Here is a 17,701-nt window from a genome sequence, read left to right as displayed (position 1 = left end):
AGGTGCAGTGGGGTTGGGCAGGTGCAGTGGGGTTGGGCAGGTGCAGTGCGGTTGAGCAGATGCCGTGCGGTTGGGCAGGTGCAGTGGGGTTGGGCAGGCGCAGTGAGTTTTGGCAGGTGCAGAGTGGTTGGGCAGGTGCAGTGGGGTTGGGCAGGTGCGATGCTGTTGGGCAGGCGCAGTAAGGTTGGGCAGGCACTGTGGGGTTGGGCAGCTGTGGTGCAGTTGGGCAGGTGCGGTGCTGTTGGGCAGGTGCGGTGCGTTTGGGCAGATCCAGTGCGTTTGGGCAGGTGCAGTGCGGTTGGGGAAAAGCTCCCTCTCAGCCAATATTGACAGCATCTGCCCACCCATCCCTTGGAGGGGGTCCTTAGGTGCCAGAGAACACCGGGGAGGGGCTGATCTCCACAGCTTTTGGGGCCTCATTGCATTTATCTAATGAACAGTGATGATCAGCTTTTTTTCAAATATTTGTTGGCTGCATAAATGTCTTCTTTTGAGAAGTGTCCATTCACAGTCTTTGCCCACTTTTTGATGTTTTTTTTTCTTGTAAATTTGTTTAAGTTGTTTGTAGATTCTGGATATTAACCTTTTGTCAGATGGATAGAATACAAAAATTTTCTCCCATTCTGTAGGTTGCCTGTTTACTCTAATGATAGTTTCTTTTGCTATGTGGAAGCTCTTTAGTTTAATTAGATTTCATTAGTCAATTTTGGCTTTTGTTGTTATTGTTTTTGGCCTTTTAAACTTGAAGATTTTGTTTATGCCTGTGTCCTGAATGGTATTACCTAGATTTTCTTCTAGAGTTTTTATGGCTTTGGGTCTTGTATTTAAGTCTTTAATTCATCTTGAGTTAATTTTCATGTAAGCTGTAAGGAAGGGATCCAGTTTCAGCTTTCTGCATATGGCTAGCCTGTTTTCCCAACACCATTTATTAAATAGGGAATCCTTTCCGCATCACTTGTTTGTGTCAGGTTTGTCATCTGAGCAGTGGTTTGTAGTTCTCCTTGAAGAGGTCCTTCACATCCCTTGTAAGTTGGATTCCTAGGTATCTTATTCTCTTAGTATCAATTATGAATGGAAGTTCACTCATGATTTGACTTTATGTTTGTCTTTTATTGGTATATAGGAATGTTTGTGATTTTTGCACATTGATTTTGTATCCTGAGACTTTGCTGAAATTGCTCATCAGATTAAGGATATTTCTGGGCTGAGATGATGGGGTTTTCTAAATATACAATCATGTCATCTGCAAACAGAGACAATTTGGCTTTCTCTTTTCCTAATTGAATACTGTTTATTTCCTTCTCTTGCCTGATTGCCCTGGCCAGAACTTCCAAGGTTATGTTGAATAGGAGTGGTGAGAGGGCATCCTTGTCTTGCGCTGGTTTTCAAAGGGAATGCTTCCAATTTTTGCCCATTCAGTATGATACTGCCCGTGGGTTTGTTATAAATAGCTCTTGTTATTTTAAGATACATCCATCAATACCTAGTTTCTTGAGAGTTTTTAGTGTGAAGGGCTGTTGAATTTTGTCGAAGGCTTTTTCTGCATCTATTGAGATAATCATGTGGTTTCTGTTGCTGGTTTTGTTTATGTGTTGGATTACATTTATTGATTTGTGTTGAACCTTGCATCCCTAGGATGAAGCTGTCTTGATTGTGGTGGATAAGCTTTTTGATGTGCTGCTGGATTTGGTTTGTCAGTATTTTATTGGCAACTTTTGCATTAAGGTTCATCGTTATTGGCTTGAAATTTCCTTTTTTTGTTGTGTCTCCACCAGGTCTTGGGATTAGGATGATGCTGTCGTCATAAATGAATTAGGAAGAATTCCCTCTTTTTCTGTTGTTTGCAATAGTTTCAGAAGGAATGGTACCAGTTTCTCTTTGTACCTCTGGTAGAATTCAACTGTAAATCCATCTGGTCCTGAACTTCTGTTGGTTGGTAGGCTATCAATTACTCCCTAAATTTCAAAACTTGTTATTGATCTATTTAGGGAAAGAGCTTCTTTCTGTTTTGTCTTGGGAAGGTGTATGTATCCAAGAATTTATCCATTTCTTCTAGATTTTCTAGTTTATTTACAGAGAGTTGTTTATAGTATTCCCTGATGGTAGTTTGTATTTCTGTAGGAACCATGGAAATATCCTCTTTATCATTTTTTATTGCATCTATTTGATTCTTCTCCCTTTTCTTCTTTATTAATTTGGCTAGTGGTCTATCTATTTTGCTGATCTTTTCAAAAAACCAGCTCCTGGATTCATTGGTCTTTTGAAGAGTTTTTTTTTGTCTCTATATCCTTCAGTTCCGCTCTCATCTTAGTTATTTCTTGTCTTTGGCTAGATTTTGAATTTGTTTGCTCTTGGTTCTCTAGTTCTTTTAATTGTGATGTTAGGATCTCGATTTTAGATCTTTCCTGCTTTCTCTTATGGGTATTAAGTGCTATAAATTTCCCGCTTAATACTGCTTTAAATGTGTTCCAAAGATTCTGGTATGTTGTGTCTGTGTTCTGATTGGTTTCAAAGAACATCTGTATGTCTGCTTTCATTTTATTATTTACCCAGTAGTCATTCAGGAGCAGGTTGTTCAATTTCCATGCAGTTGTGCAGTTTTGAGTGAGTTTCTTAATCCTGAGTTTTAATTTGGGTGCACTGTGGTCTGAGAGACTCCTTGTTATGTTTTCTGTTCTTTTGAATTTGCTGAGGAGTGTTTTACTTTTAACTATGTGATCTATTTTAGAATAAGTGCAGTGTGGTGCTCAGAAGAAAGTATATTGTGTTGATTTGGGGTGGAGAATTCTGTAGATTTCAATTAGATCCACTTGGTGCAGAGCTGAGTTCAAGTCCTGGATATCCTTGTAAATTTCCTGTCTTGTTGTTCTAACATTGACAGTGGGGTGCTAAAGTCTCCCACTATTATTGTATGGGAGTCTAAGTATCTTTGTAGGTCTCTGAGAAATTGCTTTATGGATCTGGGTGCTCCTGTATTGGGTGCATATATATTTAGGATAATTAGATTTTTTGTTGCAATGATCCATTTACCGTTGTGTAATGGCCTTCTTTGTCTCTTTTGATATTTGTTGCTTTAAAGTCTGTTTTATCAGAGACTAGGATTGCAGCCTCTTTTTTTTTCTGTTGTCCATTTACTTGGTAAATATTCCTCCATCCCTTTGTTTTGAGCCTATGTGCGTCTTTGCATGTGGGATGGGTGTCCTGAATGCAGCACACTGACTATCCAATTTGCCCAGTCTGTATCTTTTAATGGGGGCATTTACCCCATTTACCTTTTAGGTTAATATCATTATGTGTGAATTTGATCCTGCTATTATGATGCTAGCTGGTTATTTTGCCTGTTAGCTGATGCAGTTTATTTGGCATGTTTTTGCAGTGGCTGGTACCAGTTGTTCCATTCTGTGTTTAGTGCTTCCTCAGGAGCTCTTTTAAGGGAGGCCTGGTGGTGACAACATCAGCCAGCATTTGCTTGTCTGTAAAGGATTTAATTTCTCCTTTGATTATGAAGCTTGGTTTGTCTGGATGGGTTGAAAATTCTTTTCTTTAAGAATGTTGAATATTGGCCCCCACTCTGTTCCAGCTTGTAGGGTTTCTGCTGAGATACCCACTGTTAGTCTGATGGGCTTCCCTTTGTGGGTAACCCGACCTTTCTCTCTCACTGCCCTTAAGATTTTTTCCTTCATTTCAACCTTGGTGAATCTGATAATTACGTGTCTTGGGATTGCTCTTCTCAAGGAGTATCTTTGTGGTGTTCTCTGTATTTCCTGAATTTGAATGTTGAACTGCTTTGCAATGTTGGGCAAGTTCTCCTGGATAATATCCTGAAGAGTGTTTTCCAGCTTGGTTCCATTCTCCCCTCAGTTTCAGGTACACCAATCAAATGTAGATTTCATCTTTTCACATAGTCCCATATTTCTTGGAGGGTTTGTTCATTTATTTTCACTCGTTTTTCTCTAATCTTGCCTTCTTGCTCTATCATTAAGTTGATCTTCAATCTCTGATATCCTTTCTTCCACTTGACCGATTTGGCTATTGATACTTGTGTATGCCTTATGAGGTTCTCACGCTGTGTTTTTCAGCTCCATCTGGTCATTTATATTTTTCTCTAAACTGATTGTTCTAGTTAGAAATTCGTCTAACATTTTCAAGGTTCTTAGCTTCCTTCATTGGGTTAGAACATGCTCCTTTAGCTCAAAAGAGTTTGTTATTACCCACCTTCTGGAGCCTACTTCTGTCAATTCATCAGACTCATTCTCCATCCAGCTTTGCTCCCTTGCTGTCGAGGAGTTGTGATCATCTGGAGGAGAAGAGGCATTCTGGTTTTTGGAAATTTCTGCCTTTTCTGCCTGGTTTCTCTTCATTTTCATGCATTTATCTATCTTTGATCTTTGAAGTCAGTGACCTTTGGCTGGGGTCTGTTAGTGGATGTCCTTTTTGTTGATGTTGATATTATTCCTCTCTGTTTGTTGGTTTTCCTTCTAACAGTCAGGCCTCTCTGCTGCAGGTCTGCTGGAGTTTGCTTGAGCTCCCCTCCAGATCCTGTTTGCCTGGGTATCACCACTGGAGGCTGCAGAACAGCAAATATTGCTGCCTGTTCTTTCCTCTGGAACTTCATCCCGGAGGGGCACCTGCCAGATGCCAGCCAGAGCTCTCCTGTATGAAGTGTCTGTTGGCCCCTACTGGGAGGTGTCTGCCAATCAGGATACACGAGGGTCAGGGACCCACTATAGGAGGCTGACTGTCCCTTATCAGAACTTGGATACTGTGCAGGGAGATCTGCTGCTCACTTCACAGTTGTTAGGCAGGGACGTTTAAATCTGCTGAAGCTGCACTCACAACTGCTGCTTCCCCCACATGCTCTGTCCCATGGAGGTGGGGATTTTATCTGTAAGTCCCTGACTGGAGCTGCTGCCTTTTTTTCCATAGATGTCCTGCCCACAGAGGAGGGACTCTAAGAGAGATGTCTGGCCACAGTGGCCTTGCTGAGCTGTGGTGAGCTCTGTCCAGTTCAAACTTCCCAGGCTTTGTTTACACTGTGAGGGTAAAAGCATTTTCTCAGGCCTCATCAATGGCGAAAGCCCCTCATCCCCCACCAAGCTTGAGTGTCGCAGGTTAAGCTTAGACTGCTGTGTTAGCAGTGAGAATTTCAAGCCAGTGGACCTTAGCTTGCTGGGCTCCATGGAGTTGGGAACCACCGAGCCAGACCACTCAGGTCCCTGGCTTCAGCCTCCTTTCCAGGGGAGTTAATGGCTCTGTCTCGCTGGCATTCCAGGTGCCACTGGGGTATGGAAAAAAATCTCCTATGGCTAGCTCAGTGTCTGCCCAAACAGCCACCCAGTTTTGTGCTGGAAACCCAGGGCGCTGGTGTTGTGGGCTCTGGCAGGAATCTCCTGGTCTGCAGGTTGCAAGGACCATGGGAAAAGTGCAGTGTCTGGGCTGGAGAGCATGGTACAGTCCCTACTGCCTTCCCTTGACTAGGAGAGGGAGTTCCCCAACCCCTTGTGCTTTCCAGGTGGGGTGATGCCTTAGGCTGTTTTGGCTCACCCTCCGTGGGCTGCACGCATTGTCCAACCAGTTCCAGTGAGATGAACCAGGTACTTCAGTTGGAAATGCAGAAATCATCTGCCTTCTGTGTCAATCTCACTGGGAGCTGCAGACCAGAGCTGTTCCAATTCAGCCGTCTTGCTAGCAGCCCAAGCAAATTCTACTTTAAAGGCTATCATTGCACAATAGCTTTAAATTCTTTTGTGAGAGGTAAACTAAATAATAGTATTGGCTAAACAGAAAAGTACCTCTGCAGCTGCTGACGTGGTCTATGGAGAAATACATGAAATACAGATTACAAAATTCAGTTGTTGTGGGCTAATAAAAGACCACTTACTCAAGTGGGTAGACGCTTCATCTAGCTCCTTCTTTTTATTATTATTAGGTATATCTCCTAATGCTATCTCTTCCCCCTCCTCCCACCCCACAACAGTCCCTGGATTGTGATGTTCCCCTTTCTGTGTCCATGTGTTCTTATTGTTCAATTCCCACCTATGAGTGAGAACATGCGGTGTTTGGTTTTTTGTCCTTGGGGTAGTTTGCTGAGAATTCTGGCTTCCAGTTGCTTCTATGTCCCTACAAAGGACATGAACTCATCATTTTTTATGGCTGCATAGTATTCCATGGTATATATGTGCCACATTTTCCTAATCCAGTCTATCATTGTTGGACCTTTGGGTTGGTTCCAAGTCTTTGCTATTGTGAATAGTGCCGCAATAAACATACATGTGCATGTGTCTTTATAGAAGCATGATTTATAATCCTTTGGGTATATACCCAGTAATGGGATGGCTGGGTCAAATGGTATTTCTAATTCTAGATCCCAGAGGAATTGCCACACTGAATTCCACAATGGTTGAACTAGTTTACAGTCCCACCAACAGTGTAAAACTGTTCCTATTTCGCCACATCATCTCCAGCACCTATTGTTTCCTGACTTTTTAATGATGGCCATTCTAACTGGTGTGAGATAGTATCTCATTGTGGTTTTGATTTGCATTTCTCTAATGGCCCTCTTTTTCTATTGATCGGAATAGTTTCAGAAGGAATGGTACCAGCTCCTCCTTTTACCTCTGGTAGAATCTGGCTGTGAATCCATCTGGTCCTGGACTTTTTTTGGTTCGTAAGCTATTGATTATTGCCTCAATTTCAGAGCCTGTTATTGGTCTATTCAGAGATTCAACTTCTTCTTGGTTTAGTCTTGGGAGGGTGTATGTGTCAAGGAATTTATCCATTTCTTCTAGATTTTCTAGTTTATTTGCATAGAGGTGTTTGTAGTATTCTCTGATGGTAATTTGTATTTCTGTGGGATTGGTGGTGATATCCCCTTTATCATTTTTTATTGCGTCTATTTGATTTTTCTCTCTTTTCTTCTTTATTAGTCTTGCTAGTGGTCTATCAACTTTGTTGATCTTTTCAAAAAACCAGCTCCTGGATTCATTAATTTTTTGAAGGGTTTTATATGTCTCTATTTCCTTCAGTTCTGCTCTGATTTTAGTTATTTCTAGCCTTCTGCTAGCTTTTGAATGTGTTTGCTCTTGCTTTTCTAGTTCTTTTAATTGTGATGTTAGGGTGTCAATTTTTGATCTTTCCTGCTTTCTCTTGTAGGCATTTAGTGCTATAAGTTTCCCTCTACACACTGCTTTGAATGTGTCCCAGAGATTCTGGTATGTTGTGTCTTCATTCTCATTGGTTTCAAAGAACATTTTTATTTCTGACTTCATTTCATTATGTACCCAGTAGTCACTCAGGAGCAAGTTGTTCAGTTTCCATGTAGTTGAGTGGTTTTGAGTGAGTTTCTTAATCTTGAGTTCTAGTTTGATTGCACTGTGGTCTAAGAGACAGTTTGTTATAATTTCTGTTCTTTTACATTTGCTGAGGAGTGCTTTACTTCCAACTATGTGGTCAATTTTGGAATAGGTGTGGTGTGGTGCTGAAAAAAATGTATATTCTGTTGATTGGGGGTGGAGAGTTCTGTAGATGTCTTTTAGGTCCACTGGTGCAGAGCTGAGTTCAATTCCTGAGTATCCTTGTTAACTTTCTGTCTCATTGATCTGTCTAATGTTGACAGTGGGGTGTTAAAGTCTCCCATTATTATCATGTGGGAGTCTAAGTCTCTTGGTAGGTCACTAAGGACTTGCTTTATGAATCTGGGTGCTCCTGTATTGGGTGCATATATATTTAGGATAGTTACCTCTTCTTGTTGAATTGATTCCCTTACCATTGTGTAATGGCCTTGTCTCTTTTGATCTTTGTTAATTTAAAGTCTGTTTTATCAGAGAGTAGGACTGTAACCCCTGCCTTTTTTTGTTTTCCATTTGCTTGGTAGATCTTCCCCCTTCTGTTTATTTTGAGCCTCTGCATGTGAGATGGGTTTCCTGAATACAGCACACTGGTGGGTCTTGACTCTTTATCCAATTTGCCAGTCTATGTCTTTTAATTGGAGCATTTAGCCCATTTACATTTAAGGTTAATATTGTTCTGTGTGAATTTGTTCCTGTCATTATGATGTTAGCTGGTTATTTTGCTCTTTAGTTGATGCAGTTCCTTCCTAGCCTTGATAGTCTTTACATTTTGGCATGTTTTTGCAGTGGCTGGTACCGGTTGTTTCTTTCCATGTTTAGTTCTTCCTTCAGGAGCTCTTTTATGGCAGGTCTGGTGGTGACAAAATCTCTCAGCATTTTCTTGTCTGTAAAGTATTTTATTTCTCCATCACTTCTGAAGCTTTGGCTGGATATGACATTCTGGCTTGAAAATTCTTTTCTTTAAGAATGTTGAATATTGGCCCCCATTCTCTTCTGGGTTGTAGAGTTTCTGCCGACAGATCTGCTGTTACTCTGATGGGCTTCCCTTTGTGGGTAACCTGACTTTTCTCTCTGGCTCTCCTTAACATTTTTTCCTTCATTTCAACCCTGGTAAATCTGAGAATTTTGTGTCTTGGAGTTGCTCTTCTCGAGGAGTATCTTTGTGGCATTCTCTGTATTTCCTGAATCTGAATGTTGGCCTGCCTTTCTAGATTGGGGAAGTTCTCCTGGATAATATCTTGCATATTTTCCTACTTGGTTCCATTCTCCCCATCACTTTCAGGTACACCAATCAGATGTAGATTTTGTCTTTTCCCATAGACCCACATTCTTGGAGGTTTTGTTCATTTCTTTTTGTTCTTTTTTCTCTAAACTTCCCTTCTCACTTCATTTCATTCATTTCATCTTCCATCACTGATACCCTGTCTTCCAGTTGATCTCATCAGCTCCTGAGGCTTCTGCATTCTTCACGTAGTTCTTGAGCCTTGGCTTTCAGCTCCTTTGGCTACTTTATGTACTTCTCTGCATTGGTTATGCTAGTTATCCACTCATCTAATTTCTTTTCAAAGTTTTTAACTTCTTTGCCATTGGTTTGAATTTCCTCCTGCAGCTCAGTGTAGTTTGATTGTCTGAAGCCTTCTTCTCTCAAATCATCAAAGTCATTCTCCATCCAGCTTTGTTCTGTTGCTGGTGAGGAGATGCATTCCTTTGGAGGAGGAGAGGCCCTCTGCTCTTTAGAGTTTCCAGTTTTTCTGCTCTGTTTTTTCCCTATCTTTGTGGTTTTATCTAGTCTTGGTATTTGATGATGGTGATGTACAGATGGGTTTTTGGTGTGGATGTCCTTTCTGTTTGTTAGTTTTCCTTCTACCAGACAGGACCCTCAGCTGCAGGTCTGTTGGAGTTTGCTAGAGGTCCACTCCAGGCCTTGTTTGCCTGGGTGTGAACAGCGGTGGCTGCAGAACAGTGGTGGCAGTAGATCAGCGGATATTGGTGACCCACAAATGTTGCTGCCTGATTTTTCCTCTGGAAGTTTCATCTAAGAGGAGTACCCGGCCGCATGAGGCATCAGTCTGCCCCTACTAGGGGGTGCCTCCCAGGTAGGCTGCTCGGGGGTCAGGGACCCACTTGAGGAGCCAGTCCTCCCGTTCTCAGATCTCCAGCTGTGTGCTGGGAGAACCACCACTCTCTTCAAAGCTGTCAGACAGGGACATTTAAATCTGCAGAGGTTACTGCTGTCTTTTTGTTTGTCTGTGCCCTGCCCCCAGAGGTGGAGCCTACCAAGGCAGGCAGGCCTCCTTGAGCTGTGGTGTACTCCACCCAGTTCGAGCTTCCCAGCTGCTTTGTTTACCTAATCAAGCCTGGGCAATGGCAGGTGCCCATCCCCCAGCCTTGCTGCTGCCTCACAGTTTGATCTCAGACTGCTGTGCTAGCCATCAGGGAGACTCTGTGGGTGTAGGACCCTTGAGACAGGTAGAGGATATAATCTCCTGGTGTGCAATTTAAGCCCGTTGGAAAAGTGCAGTATTAGTGTGGGAGTGACCCGATTTTCCAGGTGCCATCTCTCACCCATTTCTTTGACTAGGAAAGGGAACTCCCTGACCCCTTGTACTTCCTGAGTGAGGCAATGCCTCACCCTGCTTTGGCTCATGCATGGTGCACTGCACCCACTGTCCTGCACCCACTGTCTGGCACTCCTTAGTGAGATGAACCCAGTACCTCAGATGGAAATGCAGAAATCACCCATCTTCTGCATTGCTCACACTGGGAGCTGTAGACCGGAGCTGTTCCTATTAGGCCATCTTGGCTCCACCTAGCTCATTCTTTAATCTGTTTAAATTTAGGTGGTTTGGTTTATCGGGACCCTGGGTAAGAAGTGTACTCCAAACTCTTGATATTATCCTTCCAATAGTCATCATAGTCTTCCTGGTGTGTATTCTCTCAAAGATTTTAAGTGTTTTTATGCAGCCATCTCTAGATCATCAAATGGTCTCTCTTCAACTGGAACAACAAAACTGAAAGAAATGTGTGACCATGAGTGCACTGTAACCTATGAATGACATGTTGAGACTGGAAACCCAAAGTGATGGTAACTGAGAGTGGCACTGAGCCCTAAATTTTGGTCACACTCTCATCTAAATGAGAATCTGACCAAAAAGGGGGAATTATTTTAAATTAAACTGTGGGAGGTCATAATTTTGGACTGAGCTCATGCACTAGGCCCCAGCAAACCAAATGAAACTAAAATGGAGTAACACATGCTAAATGTGACATAATCAGACCAATGATTTAAGAAAATAGAGATCCTAGAACAGACCATGTTTTTTTTTCTTCTGTAAACAGGATGTTCCAGCATAAGGAGGTACTCTTTACTGAGATCTTATTCTCTCCTTGCAAAACTCACTGTCCTACTCTCTCTCAGTGGGTTTCAAAACCATATAAGTACATTTACAATCATGACAGTAATATCGATGACTAAGGTTTTGTTCAGTCTCTCAAAATTGAGAAAATAGCCAAAAGGGGTAATTGCTAAAGCAAACAAATGTGGCCTGAGAAGGACTCTGTACCTCTATATTTGAAGTAGAGATGAACTTTGTGGATGAACTGTAACCTAGCTTAATAATCAGACAAAACTGAAAACCTAACTTAATAATATGTACCTGTAAGAATAGCTGAGTGTTGTCCAATCCCAGTCACCATACTTCAACCACTCATAGACTTCTAAATGTTCAAACTTTATTCAAATAAGGCAAACACCAAGCTGTAACCAATCTTGTTGTTTCTATACCTCATTTCCGATTCCTGTACACCACTTTAGCTTTTGGTCTATGAATTTGTTCTGACCATGAGGCGCTCCTGGAGTCTCTGAATCTCCTGTGATTGTCAGGGCTGCCTGATTGGTAAATCTGTAATTGCTTAATTAAACTCCTTTAAATTTAATTTGGCTGAAGTTTTTCTTTTACAAGACTCTAGAGGCACTATGCCATTGGGCATTTCTTGTAGGCAACAGTGAAGTTGGGAATTTTTTGAGTCATACAACTAGAGGAGCTAATGATTTGGCTATTAGGAGCCTCAAATAAGTGGGGCAAGTAGGACACTCAAAAGCACATTTGAGGGTTCCCCAGGGATTTGTCTATTTGACTTTGGGGAATTATCTTTTGTAGGCTTGCCTGATATGGCTTCCATGAGGGCAGAGCTAATTTTACAATGCTTACAAAGATCTGGGCTGTCTTGAAGGGCAAAGAAATATCTAGTTGTTGGATAGTGTTGTAATTCATGCTTCCCTGAGGAGGCCAGGCCTCCTGTCAATAAAGTGGCCATGACTTTGTGTGATAGAATAGAAGCCATTTTCTTTTCAGAGTCTCAGGGTGAAAGTGTTCCCATGATTCAGAATGCACTCAATGGGAGTGCAGATTGTAGATGGTCTAGAAAAAAGAGGGGAAGACAAGGCATCCCTCAGTCACCTTCCTTCCTATTATGCCCTAAGATTGAGGGAAAGAGACAAAGGGCATTCTCCCTTCTCTTCCTTCTTTTTCTTCTCTGGGTCCTGGTGATTGTCATATGTGTCACCCCCCATGGATACAAGTGTGAATGGAGAAGTTAGTTGGCAGGATTTGTTTATGTTTACCTGCTCAAAACCCTAGGCTTATGCCCTGCTGGATTCCTAGGCCCACTCAGCCCAAAAGGCTCCCAAGGTGCTCCAGAGATCTTGGAGAAATTGTGTAGTAGTTAAATTTGGGCAAACATTTTTAATAGAGGGAGTGTTCTAATACTATCTCTGACTTCCTTTGCTATGGACCCACTGAAAAGTTGGAATTTTATAGAACGGAATTGATTAACTTCCAAACATAAAATTCATTTTAAAAATTTCCAATGTAATTAAATATTACCTCAAAAGAGTGTAAGGATTGAATGGCTGCCCCTACTTTGATGGGGACAGTATCAAAGCTAAGTTCTGTTTTATCAGGACTGCTTTCTTGCGCCCGTTGAAAGTGGAGTTTCTCTGTCTACAGATAGGACATGGGGCCTGATCACTGATAGAGGAACATAAAAAAGAAAAGAATTGGAAAATTACAGGTTTGAGGCAACGGGCTGACAAGACTCCCCATGGAGAAAAATCCCATCCCACTAGGTGATCCTGTAGGGTTAAACATGCTAGGTTAAAAACTCTGACTTCAAATTCTTTACAGGCAGAAGTGAAAAAGAGAGGCTTGGAGTTTAATAGGCTGTCTCCATAATATTCCTCCCAGTAGAAGAAAATTAACTTGTGTCATAAAGGAATTTTTTTCTTCATTGGGCAATGCTGAGCTTTTCCATGGAGGAAAGAAACAACTTAAATGGAAAGTGTGGTGGGGGTTCACTTCCATTTAAGCAACTTAAAGGGAAAGCGGGTATTCACCCATATACAGTGCCATGAATGTCTATTATGAGGGAGAAAAAGCACCTACTAGAAAGTTTAGAATGAAATCCTGAAGTCCCCCGTCTCAAGGAAAAGACAAAACAGCAATTCTTTTACATTCCTGATTACTAAGGCACTGGGTGACTTTATCCAACAAGTCTACATCCCCAGGCTCTAAAAACACTCACAATATTACATAGAAAGAAGGGATAGCAGACAGGATTGCTGGGAAAAGAAACAAAATGCAATAGAAAAAGTCTGAAGGTTCTGATGCTGACATCTCTCAGGCTGTTGGGGACTGGAGTTACTCCAAGGAGCTTTAGGTAACACAGAGGTGTAGCTTCAGCCAGAAACCTTCAGTTGCCCTAAGACCTCCTTCCAATCCCAAGTAATGACAGTTCTTCTGTGAAAGGAAACTGGATTAGAACAAGCAAACATTCCCAAAGTTGCTCGTGGGGAAAACAAACAAACAAAAACCCAAGAAAACACAAAACTCAGGACAAGAAGCCTTTGAAGTGAAAGTAAAGAGTTAAGAGTTTACTATTTACTCAACCTTCTGATGAATTCCCTTTTTTCTGGTCAACAGAAGTTGTTGCAGTTTTAAAAATGCACCAAGATGTAACAGTCTATCATTGTCTGGGATAATACCCAGAGTTTTTTGTCCTACATCCAAGATGATTAAGGAACATGGACACAGGGTGATGTTAGAGCAAAAGTTTAATAAATGAAAGAAGAAAGTTCTCCACCACCTGAGAAGGGGGCTAGAATTGTTTTCCCCCTCTGAAATTGGGGTCCAGTGTTTTTATGAACTGGGAAGAAAAAACGATGTGTTTAGTCTGTGGACTGTCTTGGAAAACATGTGATTCAGAGAAATTATGGGACTGGGACCCTGGCCTGGGACCAATCAGAAATGCATTTCTATGTCAGGCCTTGTTCCTTTATTTGAGCGAGCCAGAGGTTTGTGCAAGTTTTTATCTGAATAGGTTGGAAGTTATCCTATCTGTGGAGCCACTGGCATGTCTCCAAGTACAACCCTTTCTGTCCATTCCCTTTCCAGTACCTGCAACTTGATTTATTTCCCCCAGGATGCTTTTTATGTCATGTGGAAATGAAGCACTGACACGTGAGTTGAGGGCTCTCTGAGAATGCTTTCATTGCTGCCTACCTAAAACTAACTCCTCTCACTTTTATTATGTTATCAATGCTTGGAGTCTTCTGGAAGATTCTTTAGGATTTTTGTCAGATGGGTAGATAAAATTATATGATCAGCCAAAAGAAAGTGTTTGATTTCCTTTTTCCAATTTGTATGACCTTTATTTCTTTGTCTGCCTAGATGGCTCTTACTAGGAATTCCACTACGATGTTGAATAATAGTGCTGAAAGTGGATATCTTTGTCTTTTTTTTATTCTTAAGGGAAATGCATTCAACATTTCTGCTAGCTGTGTGTTTGCAATACATGACTTTTATTATTTTGTGTCATGTTTGATGTCTCATTTGTTTAGAATTTTTAAAATTATATTATTGTATTTATTTATTTTTCTTTTGAGATGGAGTTCCACTCTTGTTTCCTAGGCTGGAGTGCAGTGCCATGATCGCAGCTCACTGCAAACTCCACCTTCCAGTTTCAAATGATTCTCCTGCTTCAGCCTCCTGAGTGGCTGGGATTACAGGTGTCTGCCACCATGCCCAGCTGATTTTTGTAGTTTTAGTAGAGAGGGGGTTTCACCATGTTGGCCAGGCTGGTCTCAAACTCCTGACTTTGTGATCTACCTGCCTCAGCCTCCCAATTATTATTTCATTATACTTTAAGTTCTGGGATACATGGGCAGAATGTGCAGGTTTGTTACATAGGTATACACATGCCATGGTGGTTTGCTGCACCCATTTATAATAGGAAATCCTTTCCCCATTGCTTGTTTCTGTCAGATTTGTCAGGCAGCATGATGCCTCCAGATTGGTTCTTTTTGCTTAGGATTGTCTTGGCTATGCTATGAGGGCTCTTTTTTGGTTCCATATGAAATTTAAAGTAGTTTTTTTCTATTTCTGTAAAGAATATCCATGGTAGTTTGATGGGAATAGCACTGAATCTACAAATTACTTTGGGCAGTATGGCCATTTTCACGATATTCTTTCTTCCTACCCATTAGGATGAAATGTTTTTCCATTTGTATTTTTCCTCTCTTATTTCCTTGAACAGAAGTTTATAATTCTCCTTGAAGAAATCTTTTATATCCCACATTAGCTGTATTCCTAGGTATTTTATTCTCTTCGTTGTGATTCTGAATGGGAATTCATTCATTCATGATTTGGCTCTCTGCTTGCTATTGTTTGTGTAAAGGTATGCTTGTGATTTTTGCACATTGATTTTGTATTCTGAGACTTTGCTGAAGTTACTTATCAATTCAAAAAGTTTTTGGGCTGAAATGTGGGGTTTCTAAATAAAAAATAATGTCATCTGCAAACAGAGACAACTTCACTTCCTCTATCCCTATTTGAATCCCTTTTATTTCTTACTCTTGCCTGATTTTCCTAGCCAGAACCTCCAATAGTATGTTGAATAGGAGTGGTGAGAGAGGGCATCCTTGCCTTGCACTGATTTTCAAAGGGAATGCTTCCAGCTTTTGCACATTCACTATGATATTGGCTGTAGGATTGTCATGAATAGATTTTATTACTTGGAGATATGTTCCATCAATAAAAATTCCAATAAAATTGAGAATTTTTAACATGAAAAGACATTGAATTTTTAAAAGATCTTTTCTTCATCTGTTGAGATAATCATGTGGTTTTTATCATGGTCCTGTTTATGTGATGACTTTCATTTATTGATTTGCATATGTTGAGCTAACCTTGCATTCCAGTAATGAAGCTGACTTGGTCATGGTGGATAAGTTTTTTGATGTGTTGCTGGATTCAGTTTGGAAGTATTTTATTGATAATTTTCACATCATTGTTAACTAGGGATATTGGCCTGAAGTTTTGTGTTTTTGTTGTTGTGTCTCTTTCTGGTTTTGGTATCAGGATGATGCTGGCCTCATAAAATGAGTTACAGAGGAGTCCTTTGTTTTCAATAGTTTGGAATTGGTTCAGCAAGAATGGTACCAGCTTGTCTTTGTATTTCTGGTAGAATTTAGCTGTGAATCTATCTGGTCCTGGGATTTTTCTCTTGGTAGGCTAATAAGTACTGCCTCAATTTCAGAGCTTGTTCTTAGCCTATTGAGGGATTCAATCTTTTCCTGGTTTAGTTTTGATAGGGTGTATGTGTATAGAGTGTATTCATTTCTTCTAGATTTTGTAGTTCATTTGCATAGAGGTGTTTATAGTATTCTCTGACTGGTAGTTTGTATTTCTCTGCTGTCAGTGGTGATATCTCTTTTATTTTTTATTGTGTCTATTTGACTCACCTCTCTCTTCTTCTTTATTATTCTAGCTAGCAGTTTATCTATTTTGTTAATTTTTTCAAAAAGCCAAACCCTGGATTCATTGATTTTTTTTGGAGGGTTTTTCATGTCTCTAGTTTATTCAACTCTTCTCTGATCTTAGTTGTTTCTTGTCTTCTGCTTGCTTTGGATTACTTTGCTCTTGCTGCTTTAGCTCTTTTTATTGTGATGTTAGTGTTTCCAGAGTTGGTTCCTTCTGGTGGGTTTGTGGTCTCATGGACTTCAAGAATGGAGCCACAGACCTTTGCAATGAGTGTTACAGCTCTTAAAGATGGCACAGACTCAAAGAGTGAGCAGTGGCAAGATTTACTGTGAAGAGTGAAAGAACAAGGCTTCCACAGCATGGAAGGCGACCCTAGTGGGTTGCCACTGCTGGCTGGGTAGCCAGGTTTCATTCCCTTATTTGTCCCTGCCCATCTCCTGCTGATTGGTCCATTTTACAAAGTCTGATTGGTCCACTTTACAAACATATAGCTAGCCATAGGGAGCTGATTGGTGCATTTTTACAGAGTGCTGATTGGTGCAATTTACAAACCTCTACCTAGGCAGACAGCACTGATTGGTGTGTTTTACAATCCTAGCTACAGAGTGCTGATTGTTTTACATTTTACAATCCTCTTGTAAGACAGAAAAGTTCTCAAAATCCCCACCAGACCCAGAAGTCCAGCTGGCTTCACCTCTCAATCCCCCCTCTAAACAGGAAACCCCAAAGGCTGCTGGGAATTGGGCGATGACTTCCTGCTGAATGGGGTGAAGAAACGGCCCTGCAGTGGTAGTGTCCTCCAGAGGGGAACTCTCTAGGTCAGCCAAAGGGTCAGTGGGTCGGTCCAGAGTTCCTCGGTAGAAGTTGAGTTGAGCTCATTTGGGGTGCCATTTGTAAGAACATCTGTAGCTTAATGGCCTTGATCCTGGAAGAAACAAATTTGAAAAGGAGGTTAAAAATACAGGGCCCAAAGGTGAATAACAGCAAGATGGCTGTCACAGGACCTAGAAAGGTGAAAAGCCATGTCACCCAACTCCAAAGGTTGGTATAGGAGTTTGAAAGGCATTGTCTGGTTTCAGAAGCCTTTTCCTCTAAATGCCAGGTGGCATCTCATATTATCCTTGACTGGTTAGTGTAAAAGCAACACTTTTCCCCTAAGATGGTGCAAAGTCCTCCTTTCTCACCAGTGAGGAGGTCTAGGCCTTGGCAACTTTGGAGAGTCACTGATGCCAAAGAGTCTATTTGGGATTGTAGAGTAAGGATAGATTTTGCCATTTCTTGTAAACCATCTGAGAAATCTTTTGAGAGTATGTGGTAGTGGGATAGTGAAGTAGATAAACCGGCTATTCCAGTTCCTGTAGCAGTGGCCATTCCTAATGGTATAAATAGAGGTATTAGTTTTATGGCCCTACATTGGTGGACTTGAGCTTTGAGGGGCACTGATAGGGTCTGATTTCCTGGGGAAATGCTAATATTGGGACTTAGGAAGACCAAGGTGTAGGTGCCAGTCCATTTGGTGGGGACGCAGATATT

General features: G+C 41.2%; 1 pseudogene; it reads left to right on the top strand.

Annotated features, from left to right (window-relative positions):
• LOC116812237 (putative protein FAM47D) overlaps positions 1-16,986 on the top strand; it is a 24,453-nt pseudogene extending 7,467 nt beyond the window's left edge.
• Positions 16,987-17,701: the final 715 nt, after the last annotated feature.

This window comes from Hylobates moloch, unplaced genomic scaffold (assembly GCF_009828535.3).
Source record: "Hylobates moloch isolate HMO894 unplaced genomic scaffold, HMol_V3 SCAFFOLD_25, whole genome shotgun sequence".
NCBI lineage: Eukaryota > Metazoa > Chordata > Mammalia > Primates > Hylobatidae > Hylobates > Hylobates moloch.
The sequence above is the reverse complement of the archived record's forward strand: the minus strand, read 5'-3'. Positions and strand labels throughout refer to the sequence as shown.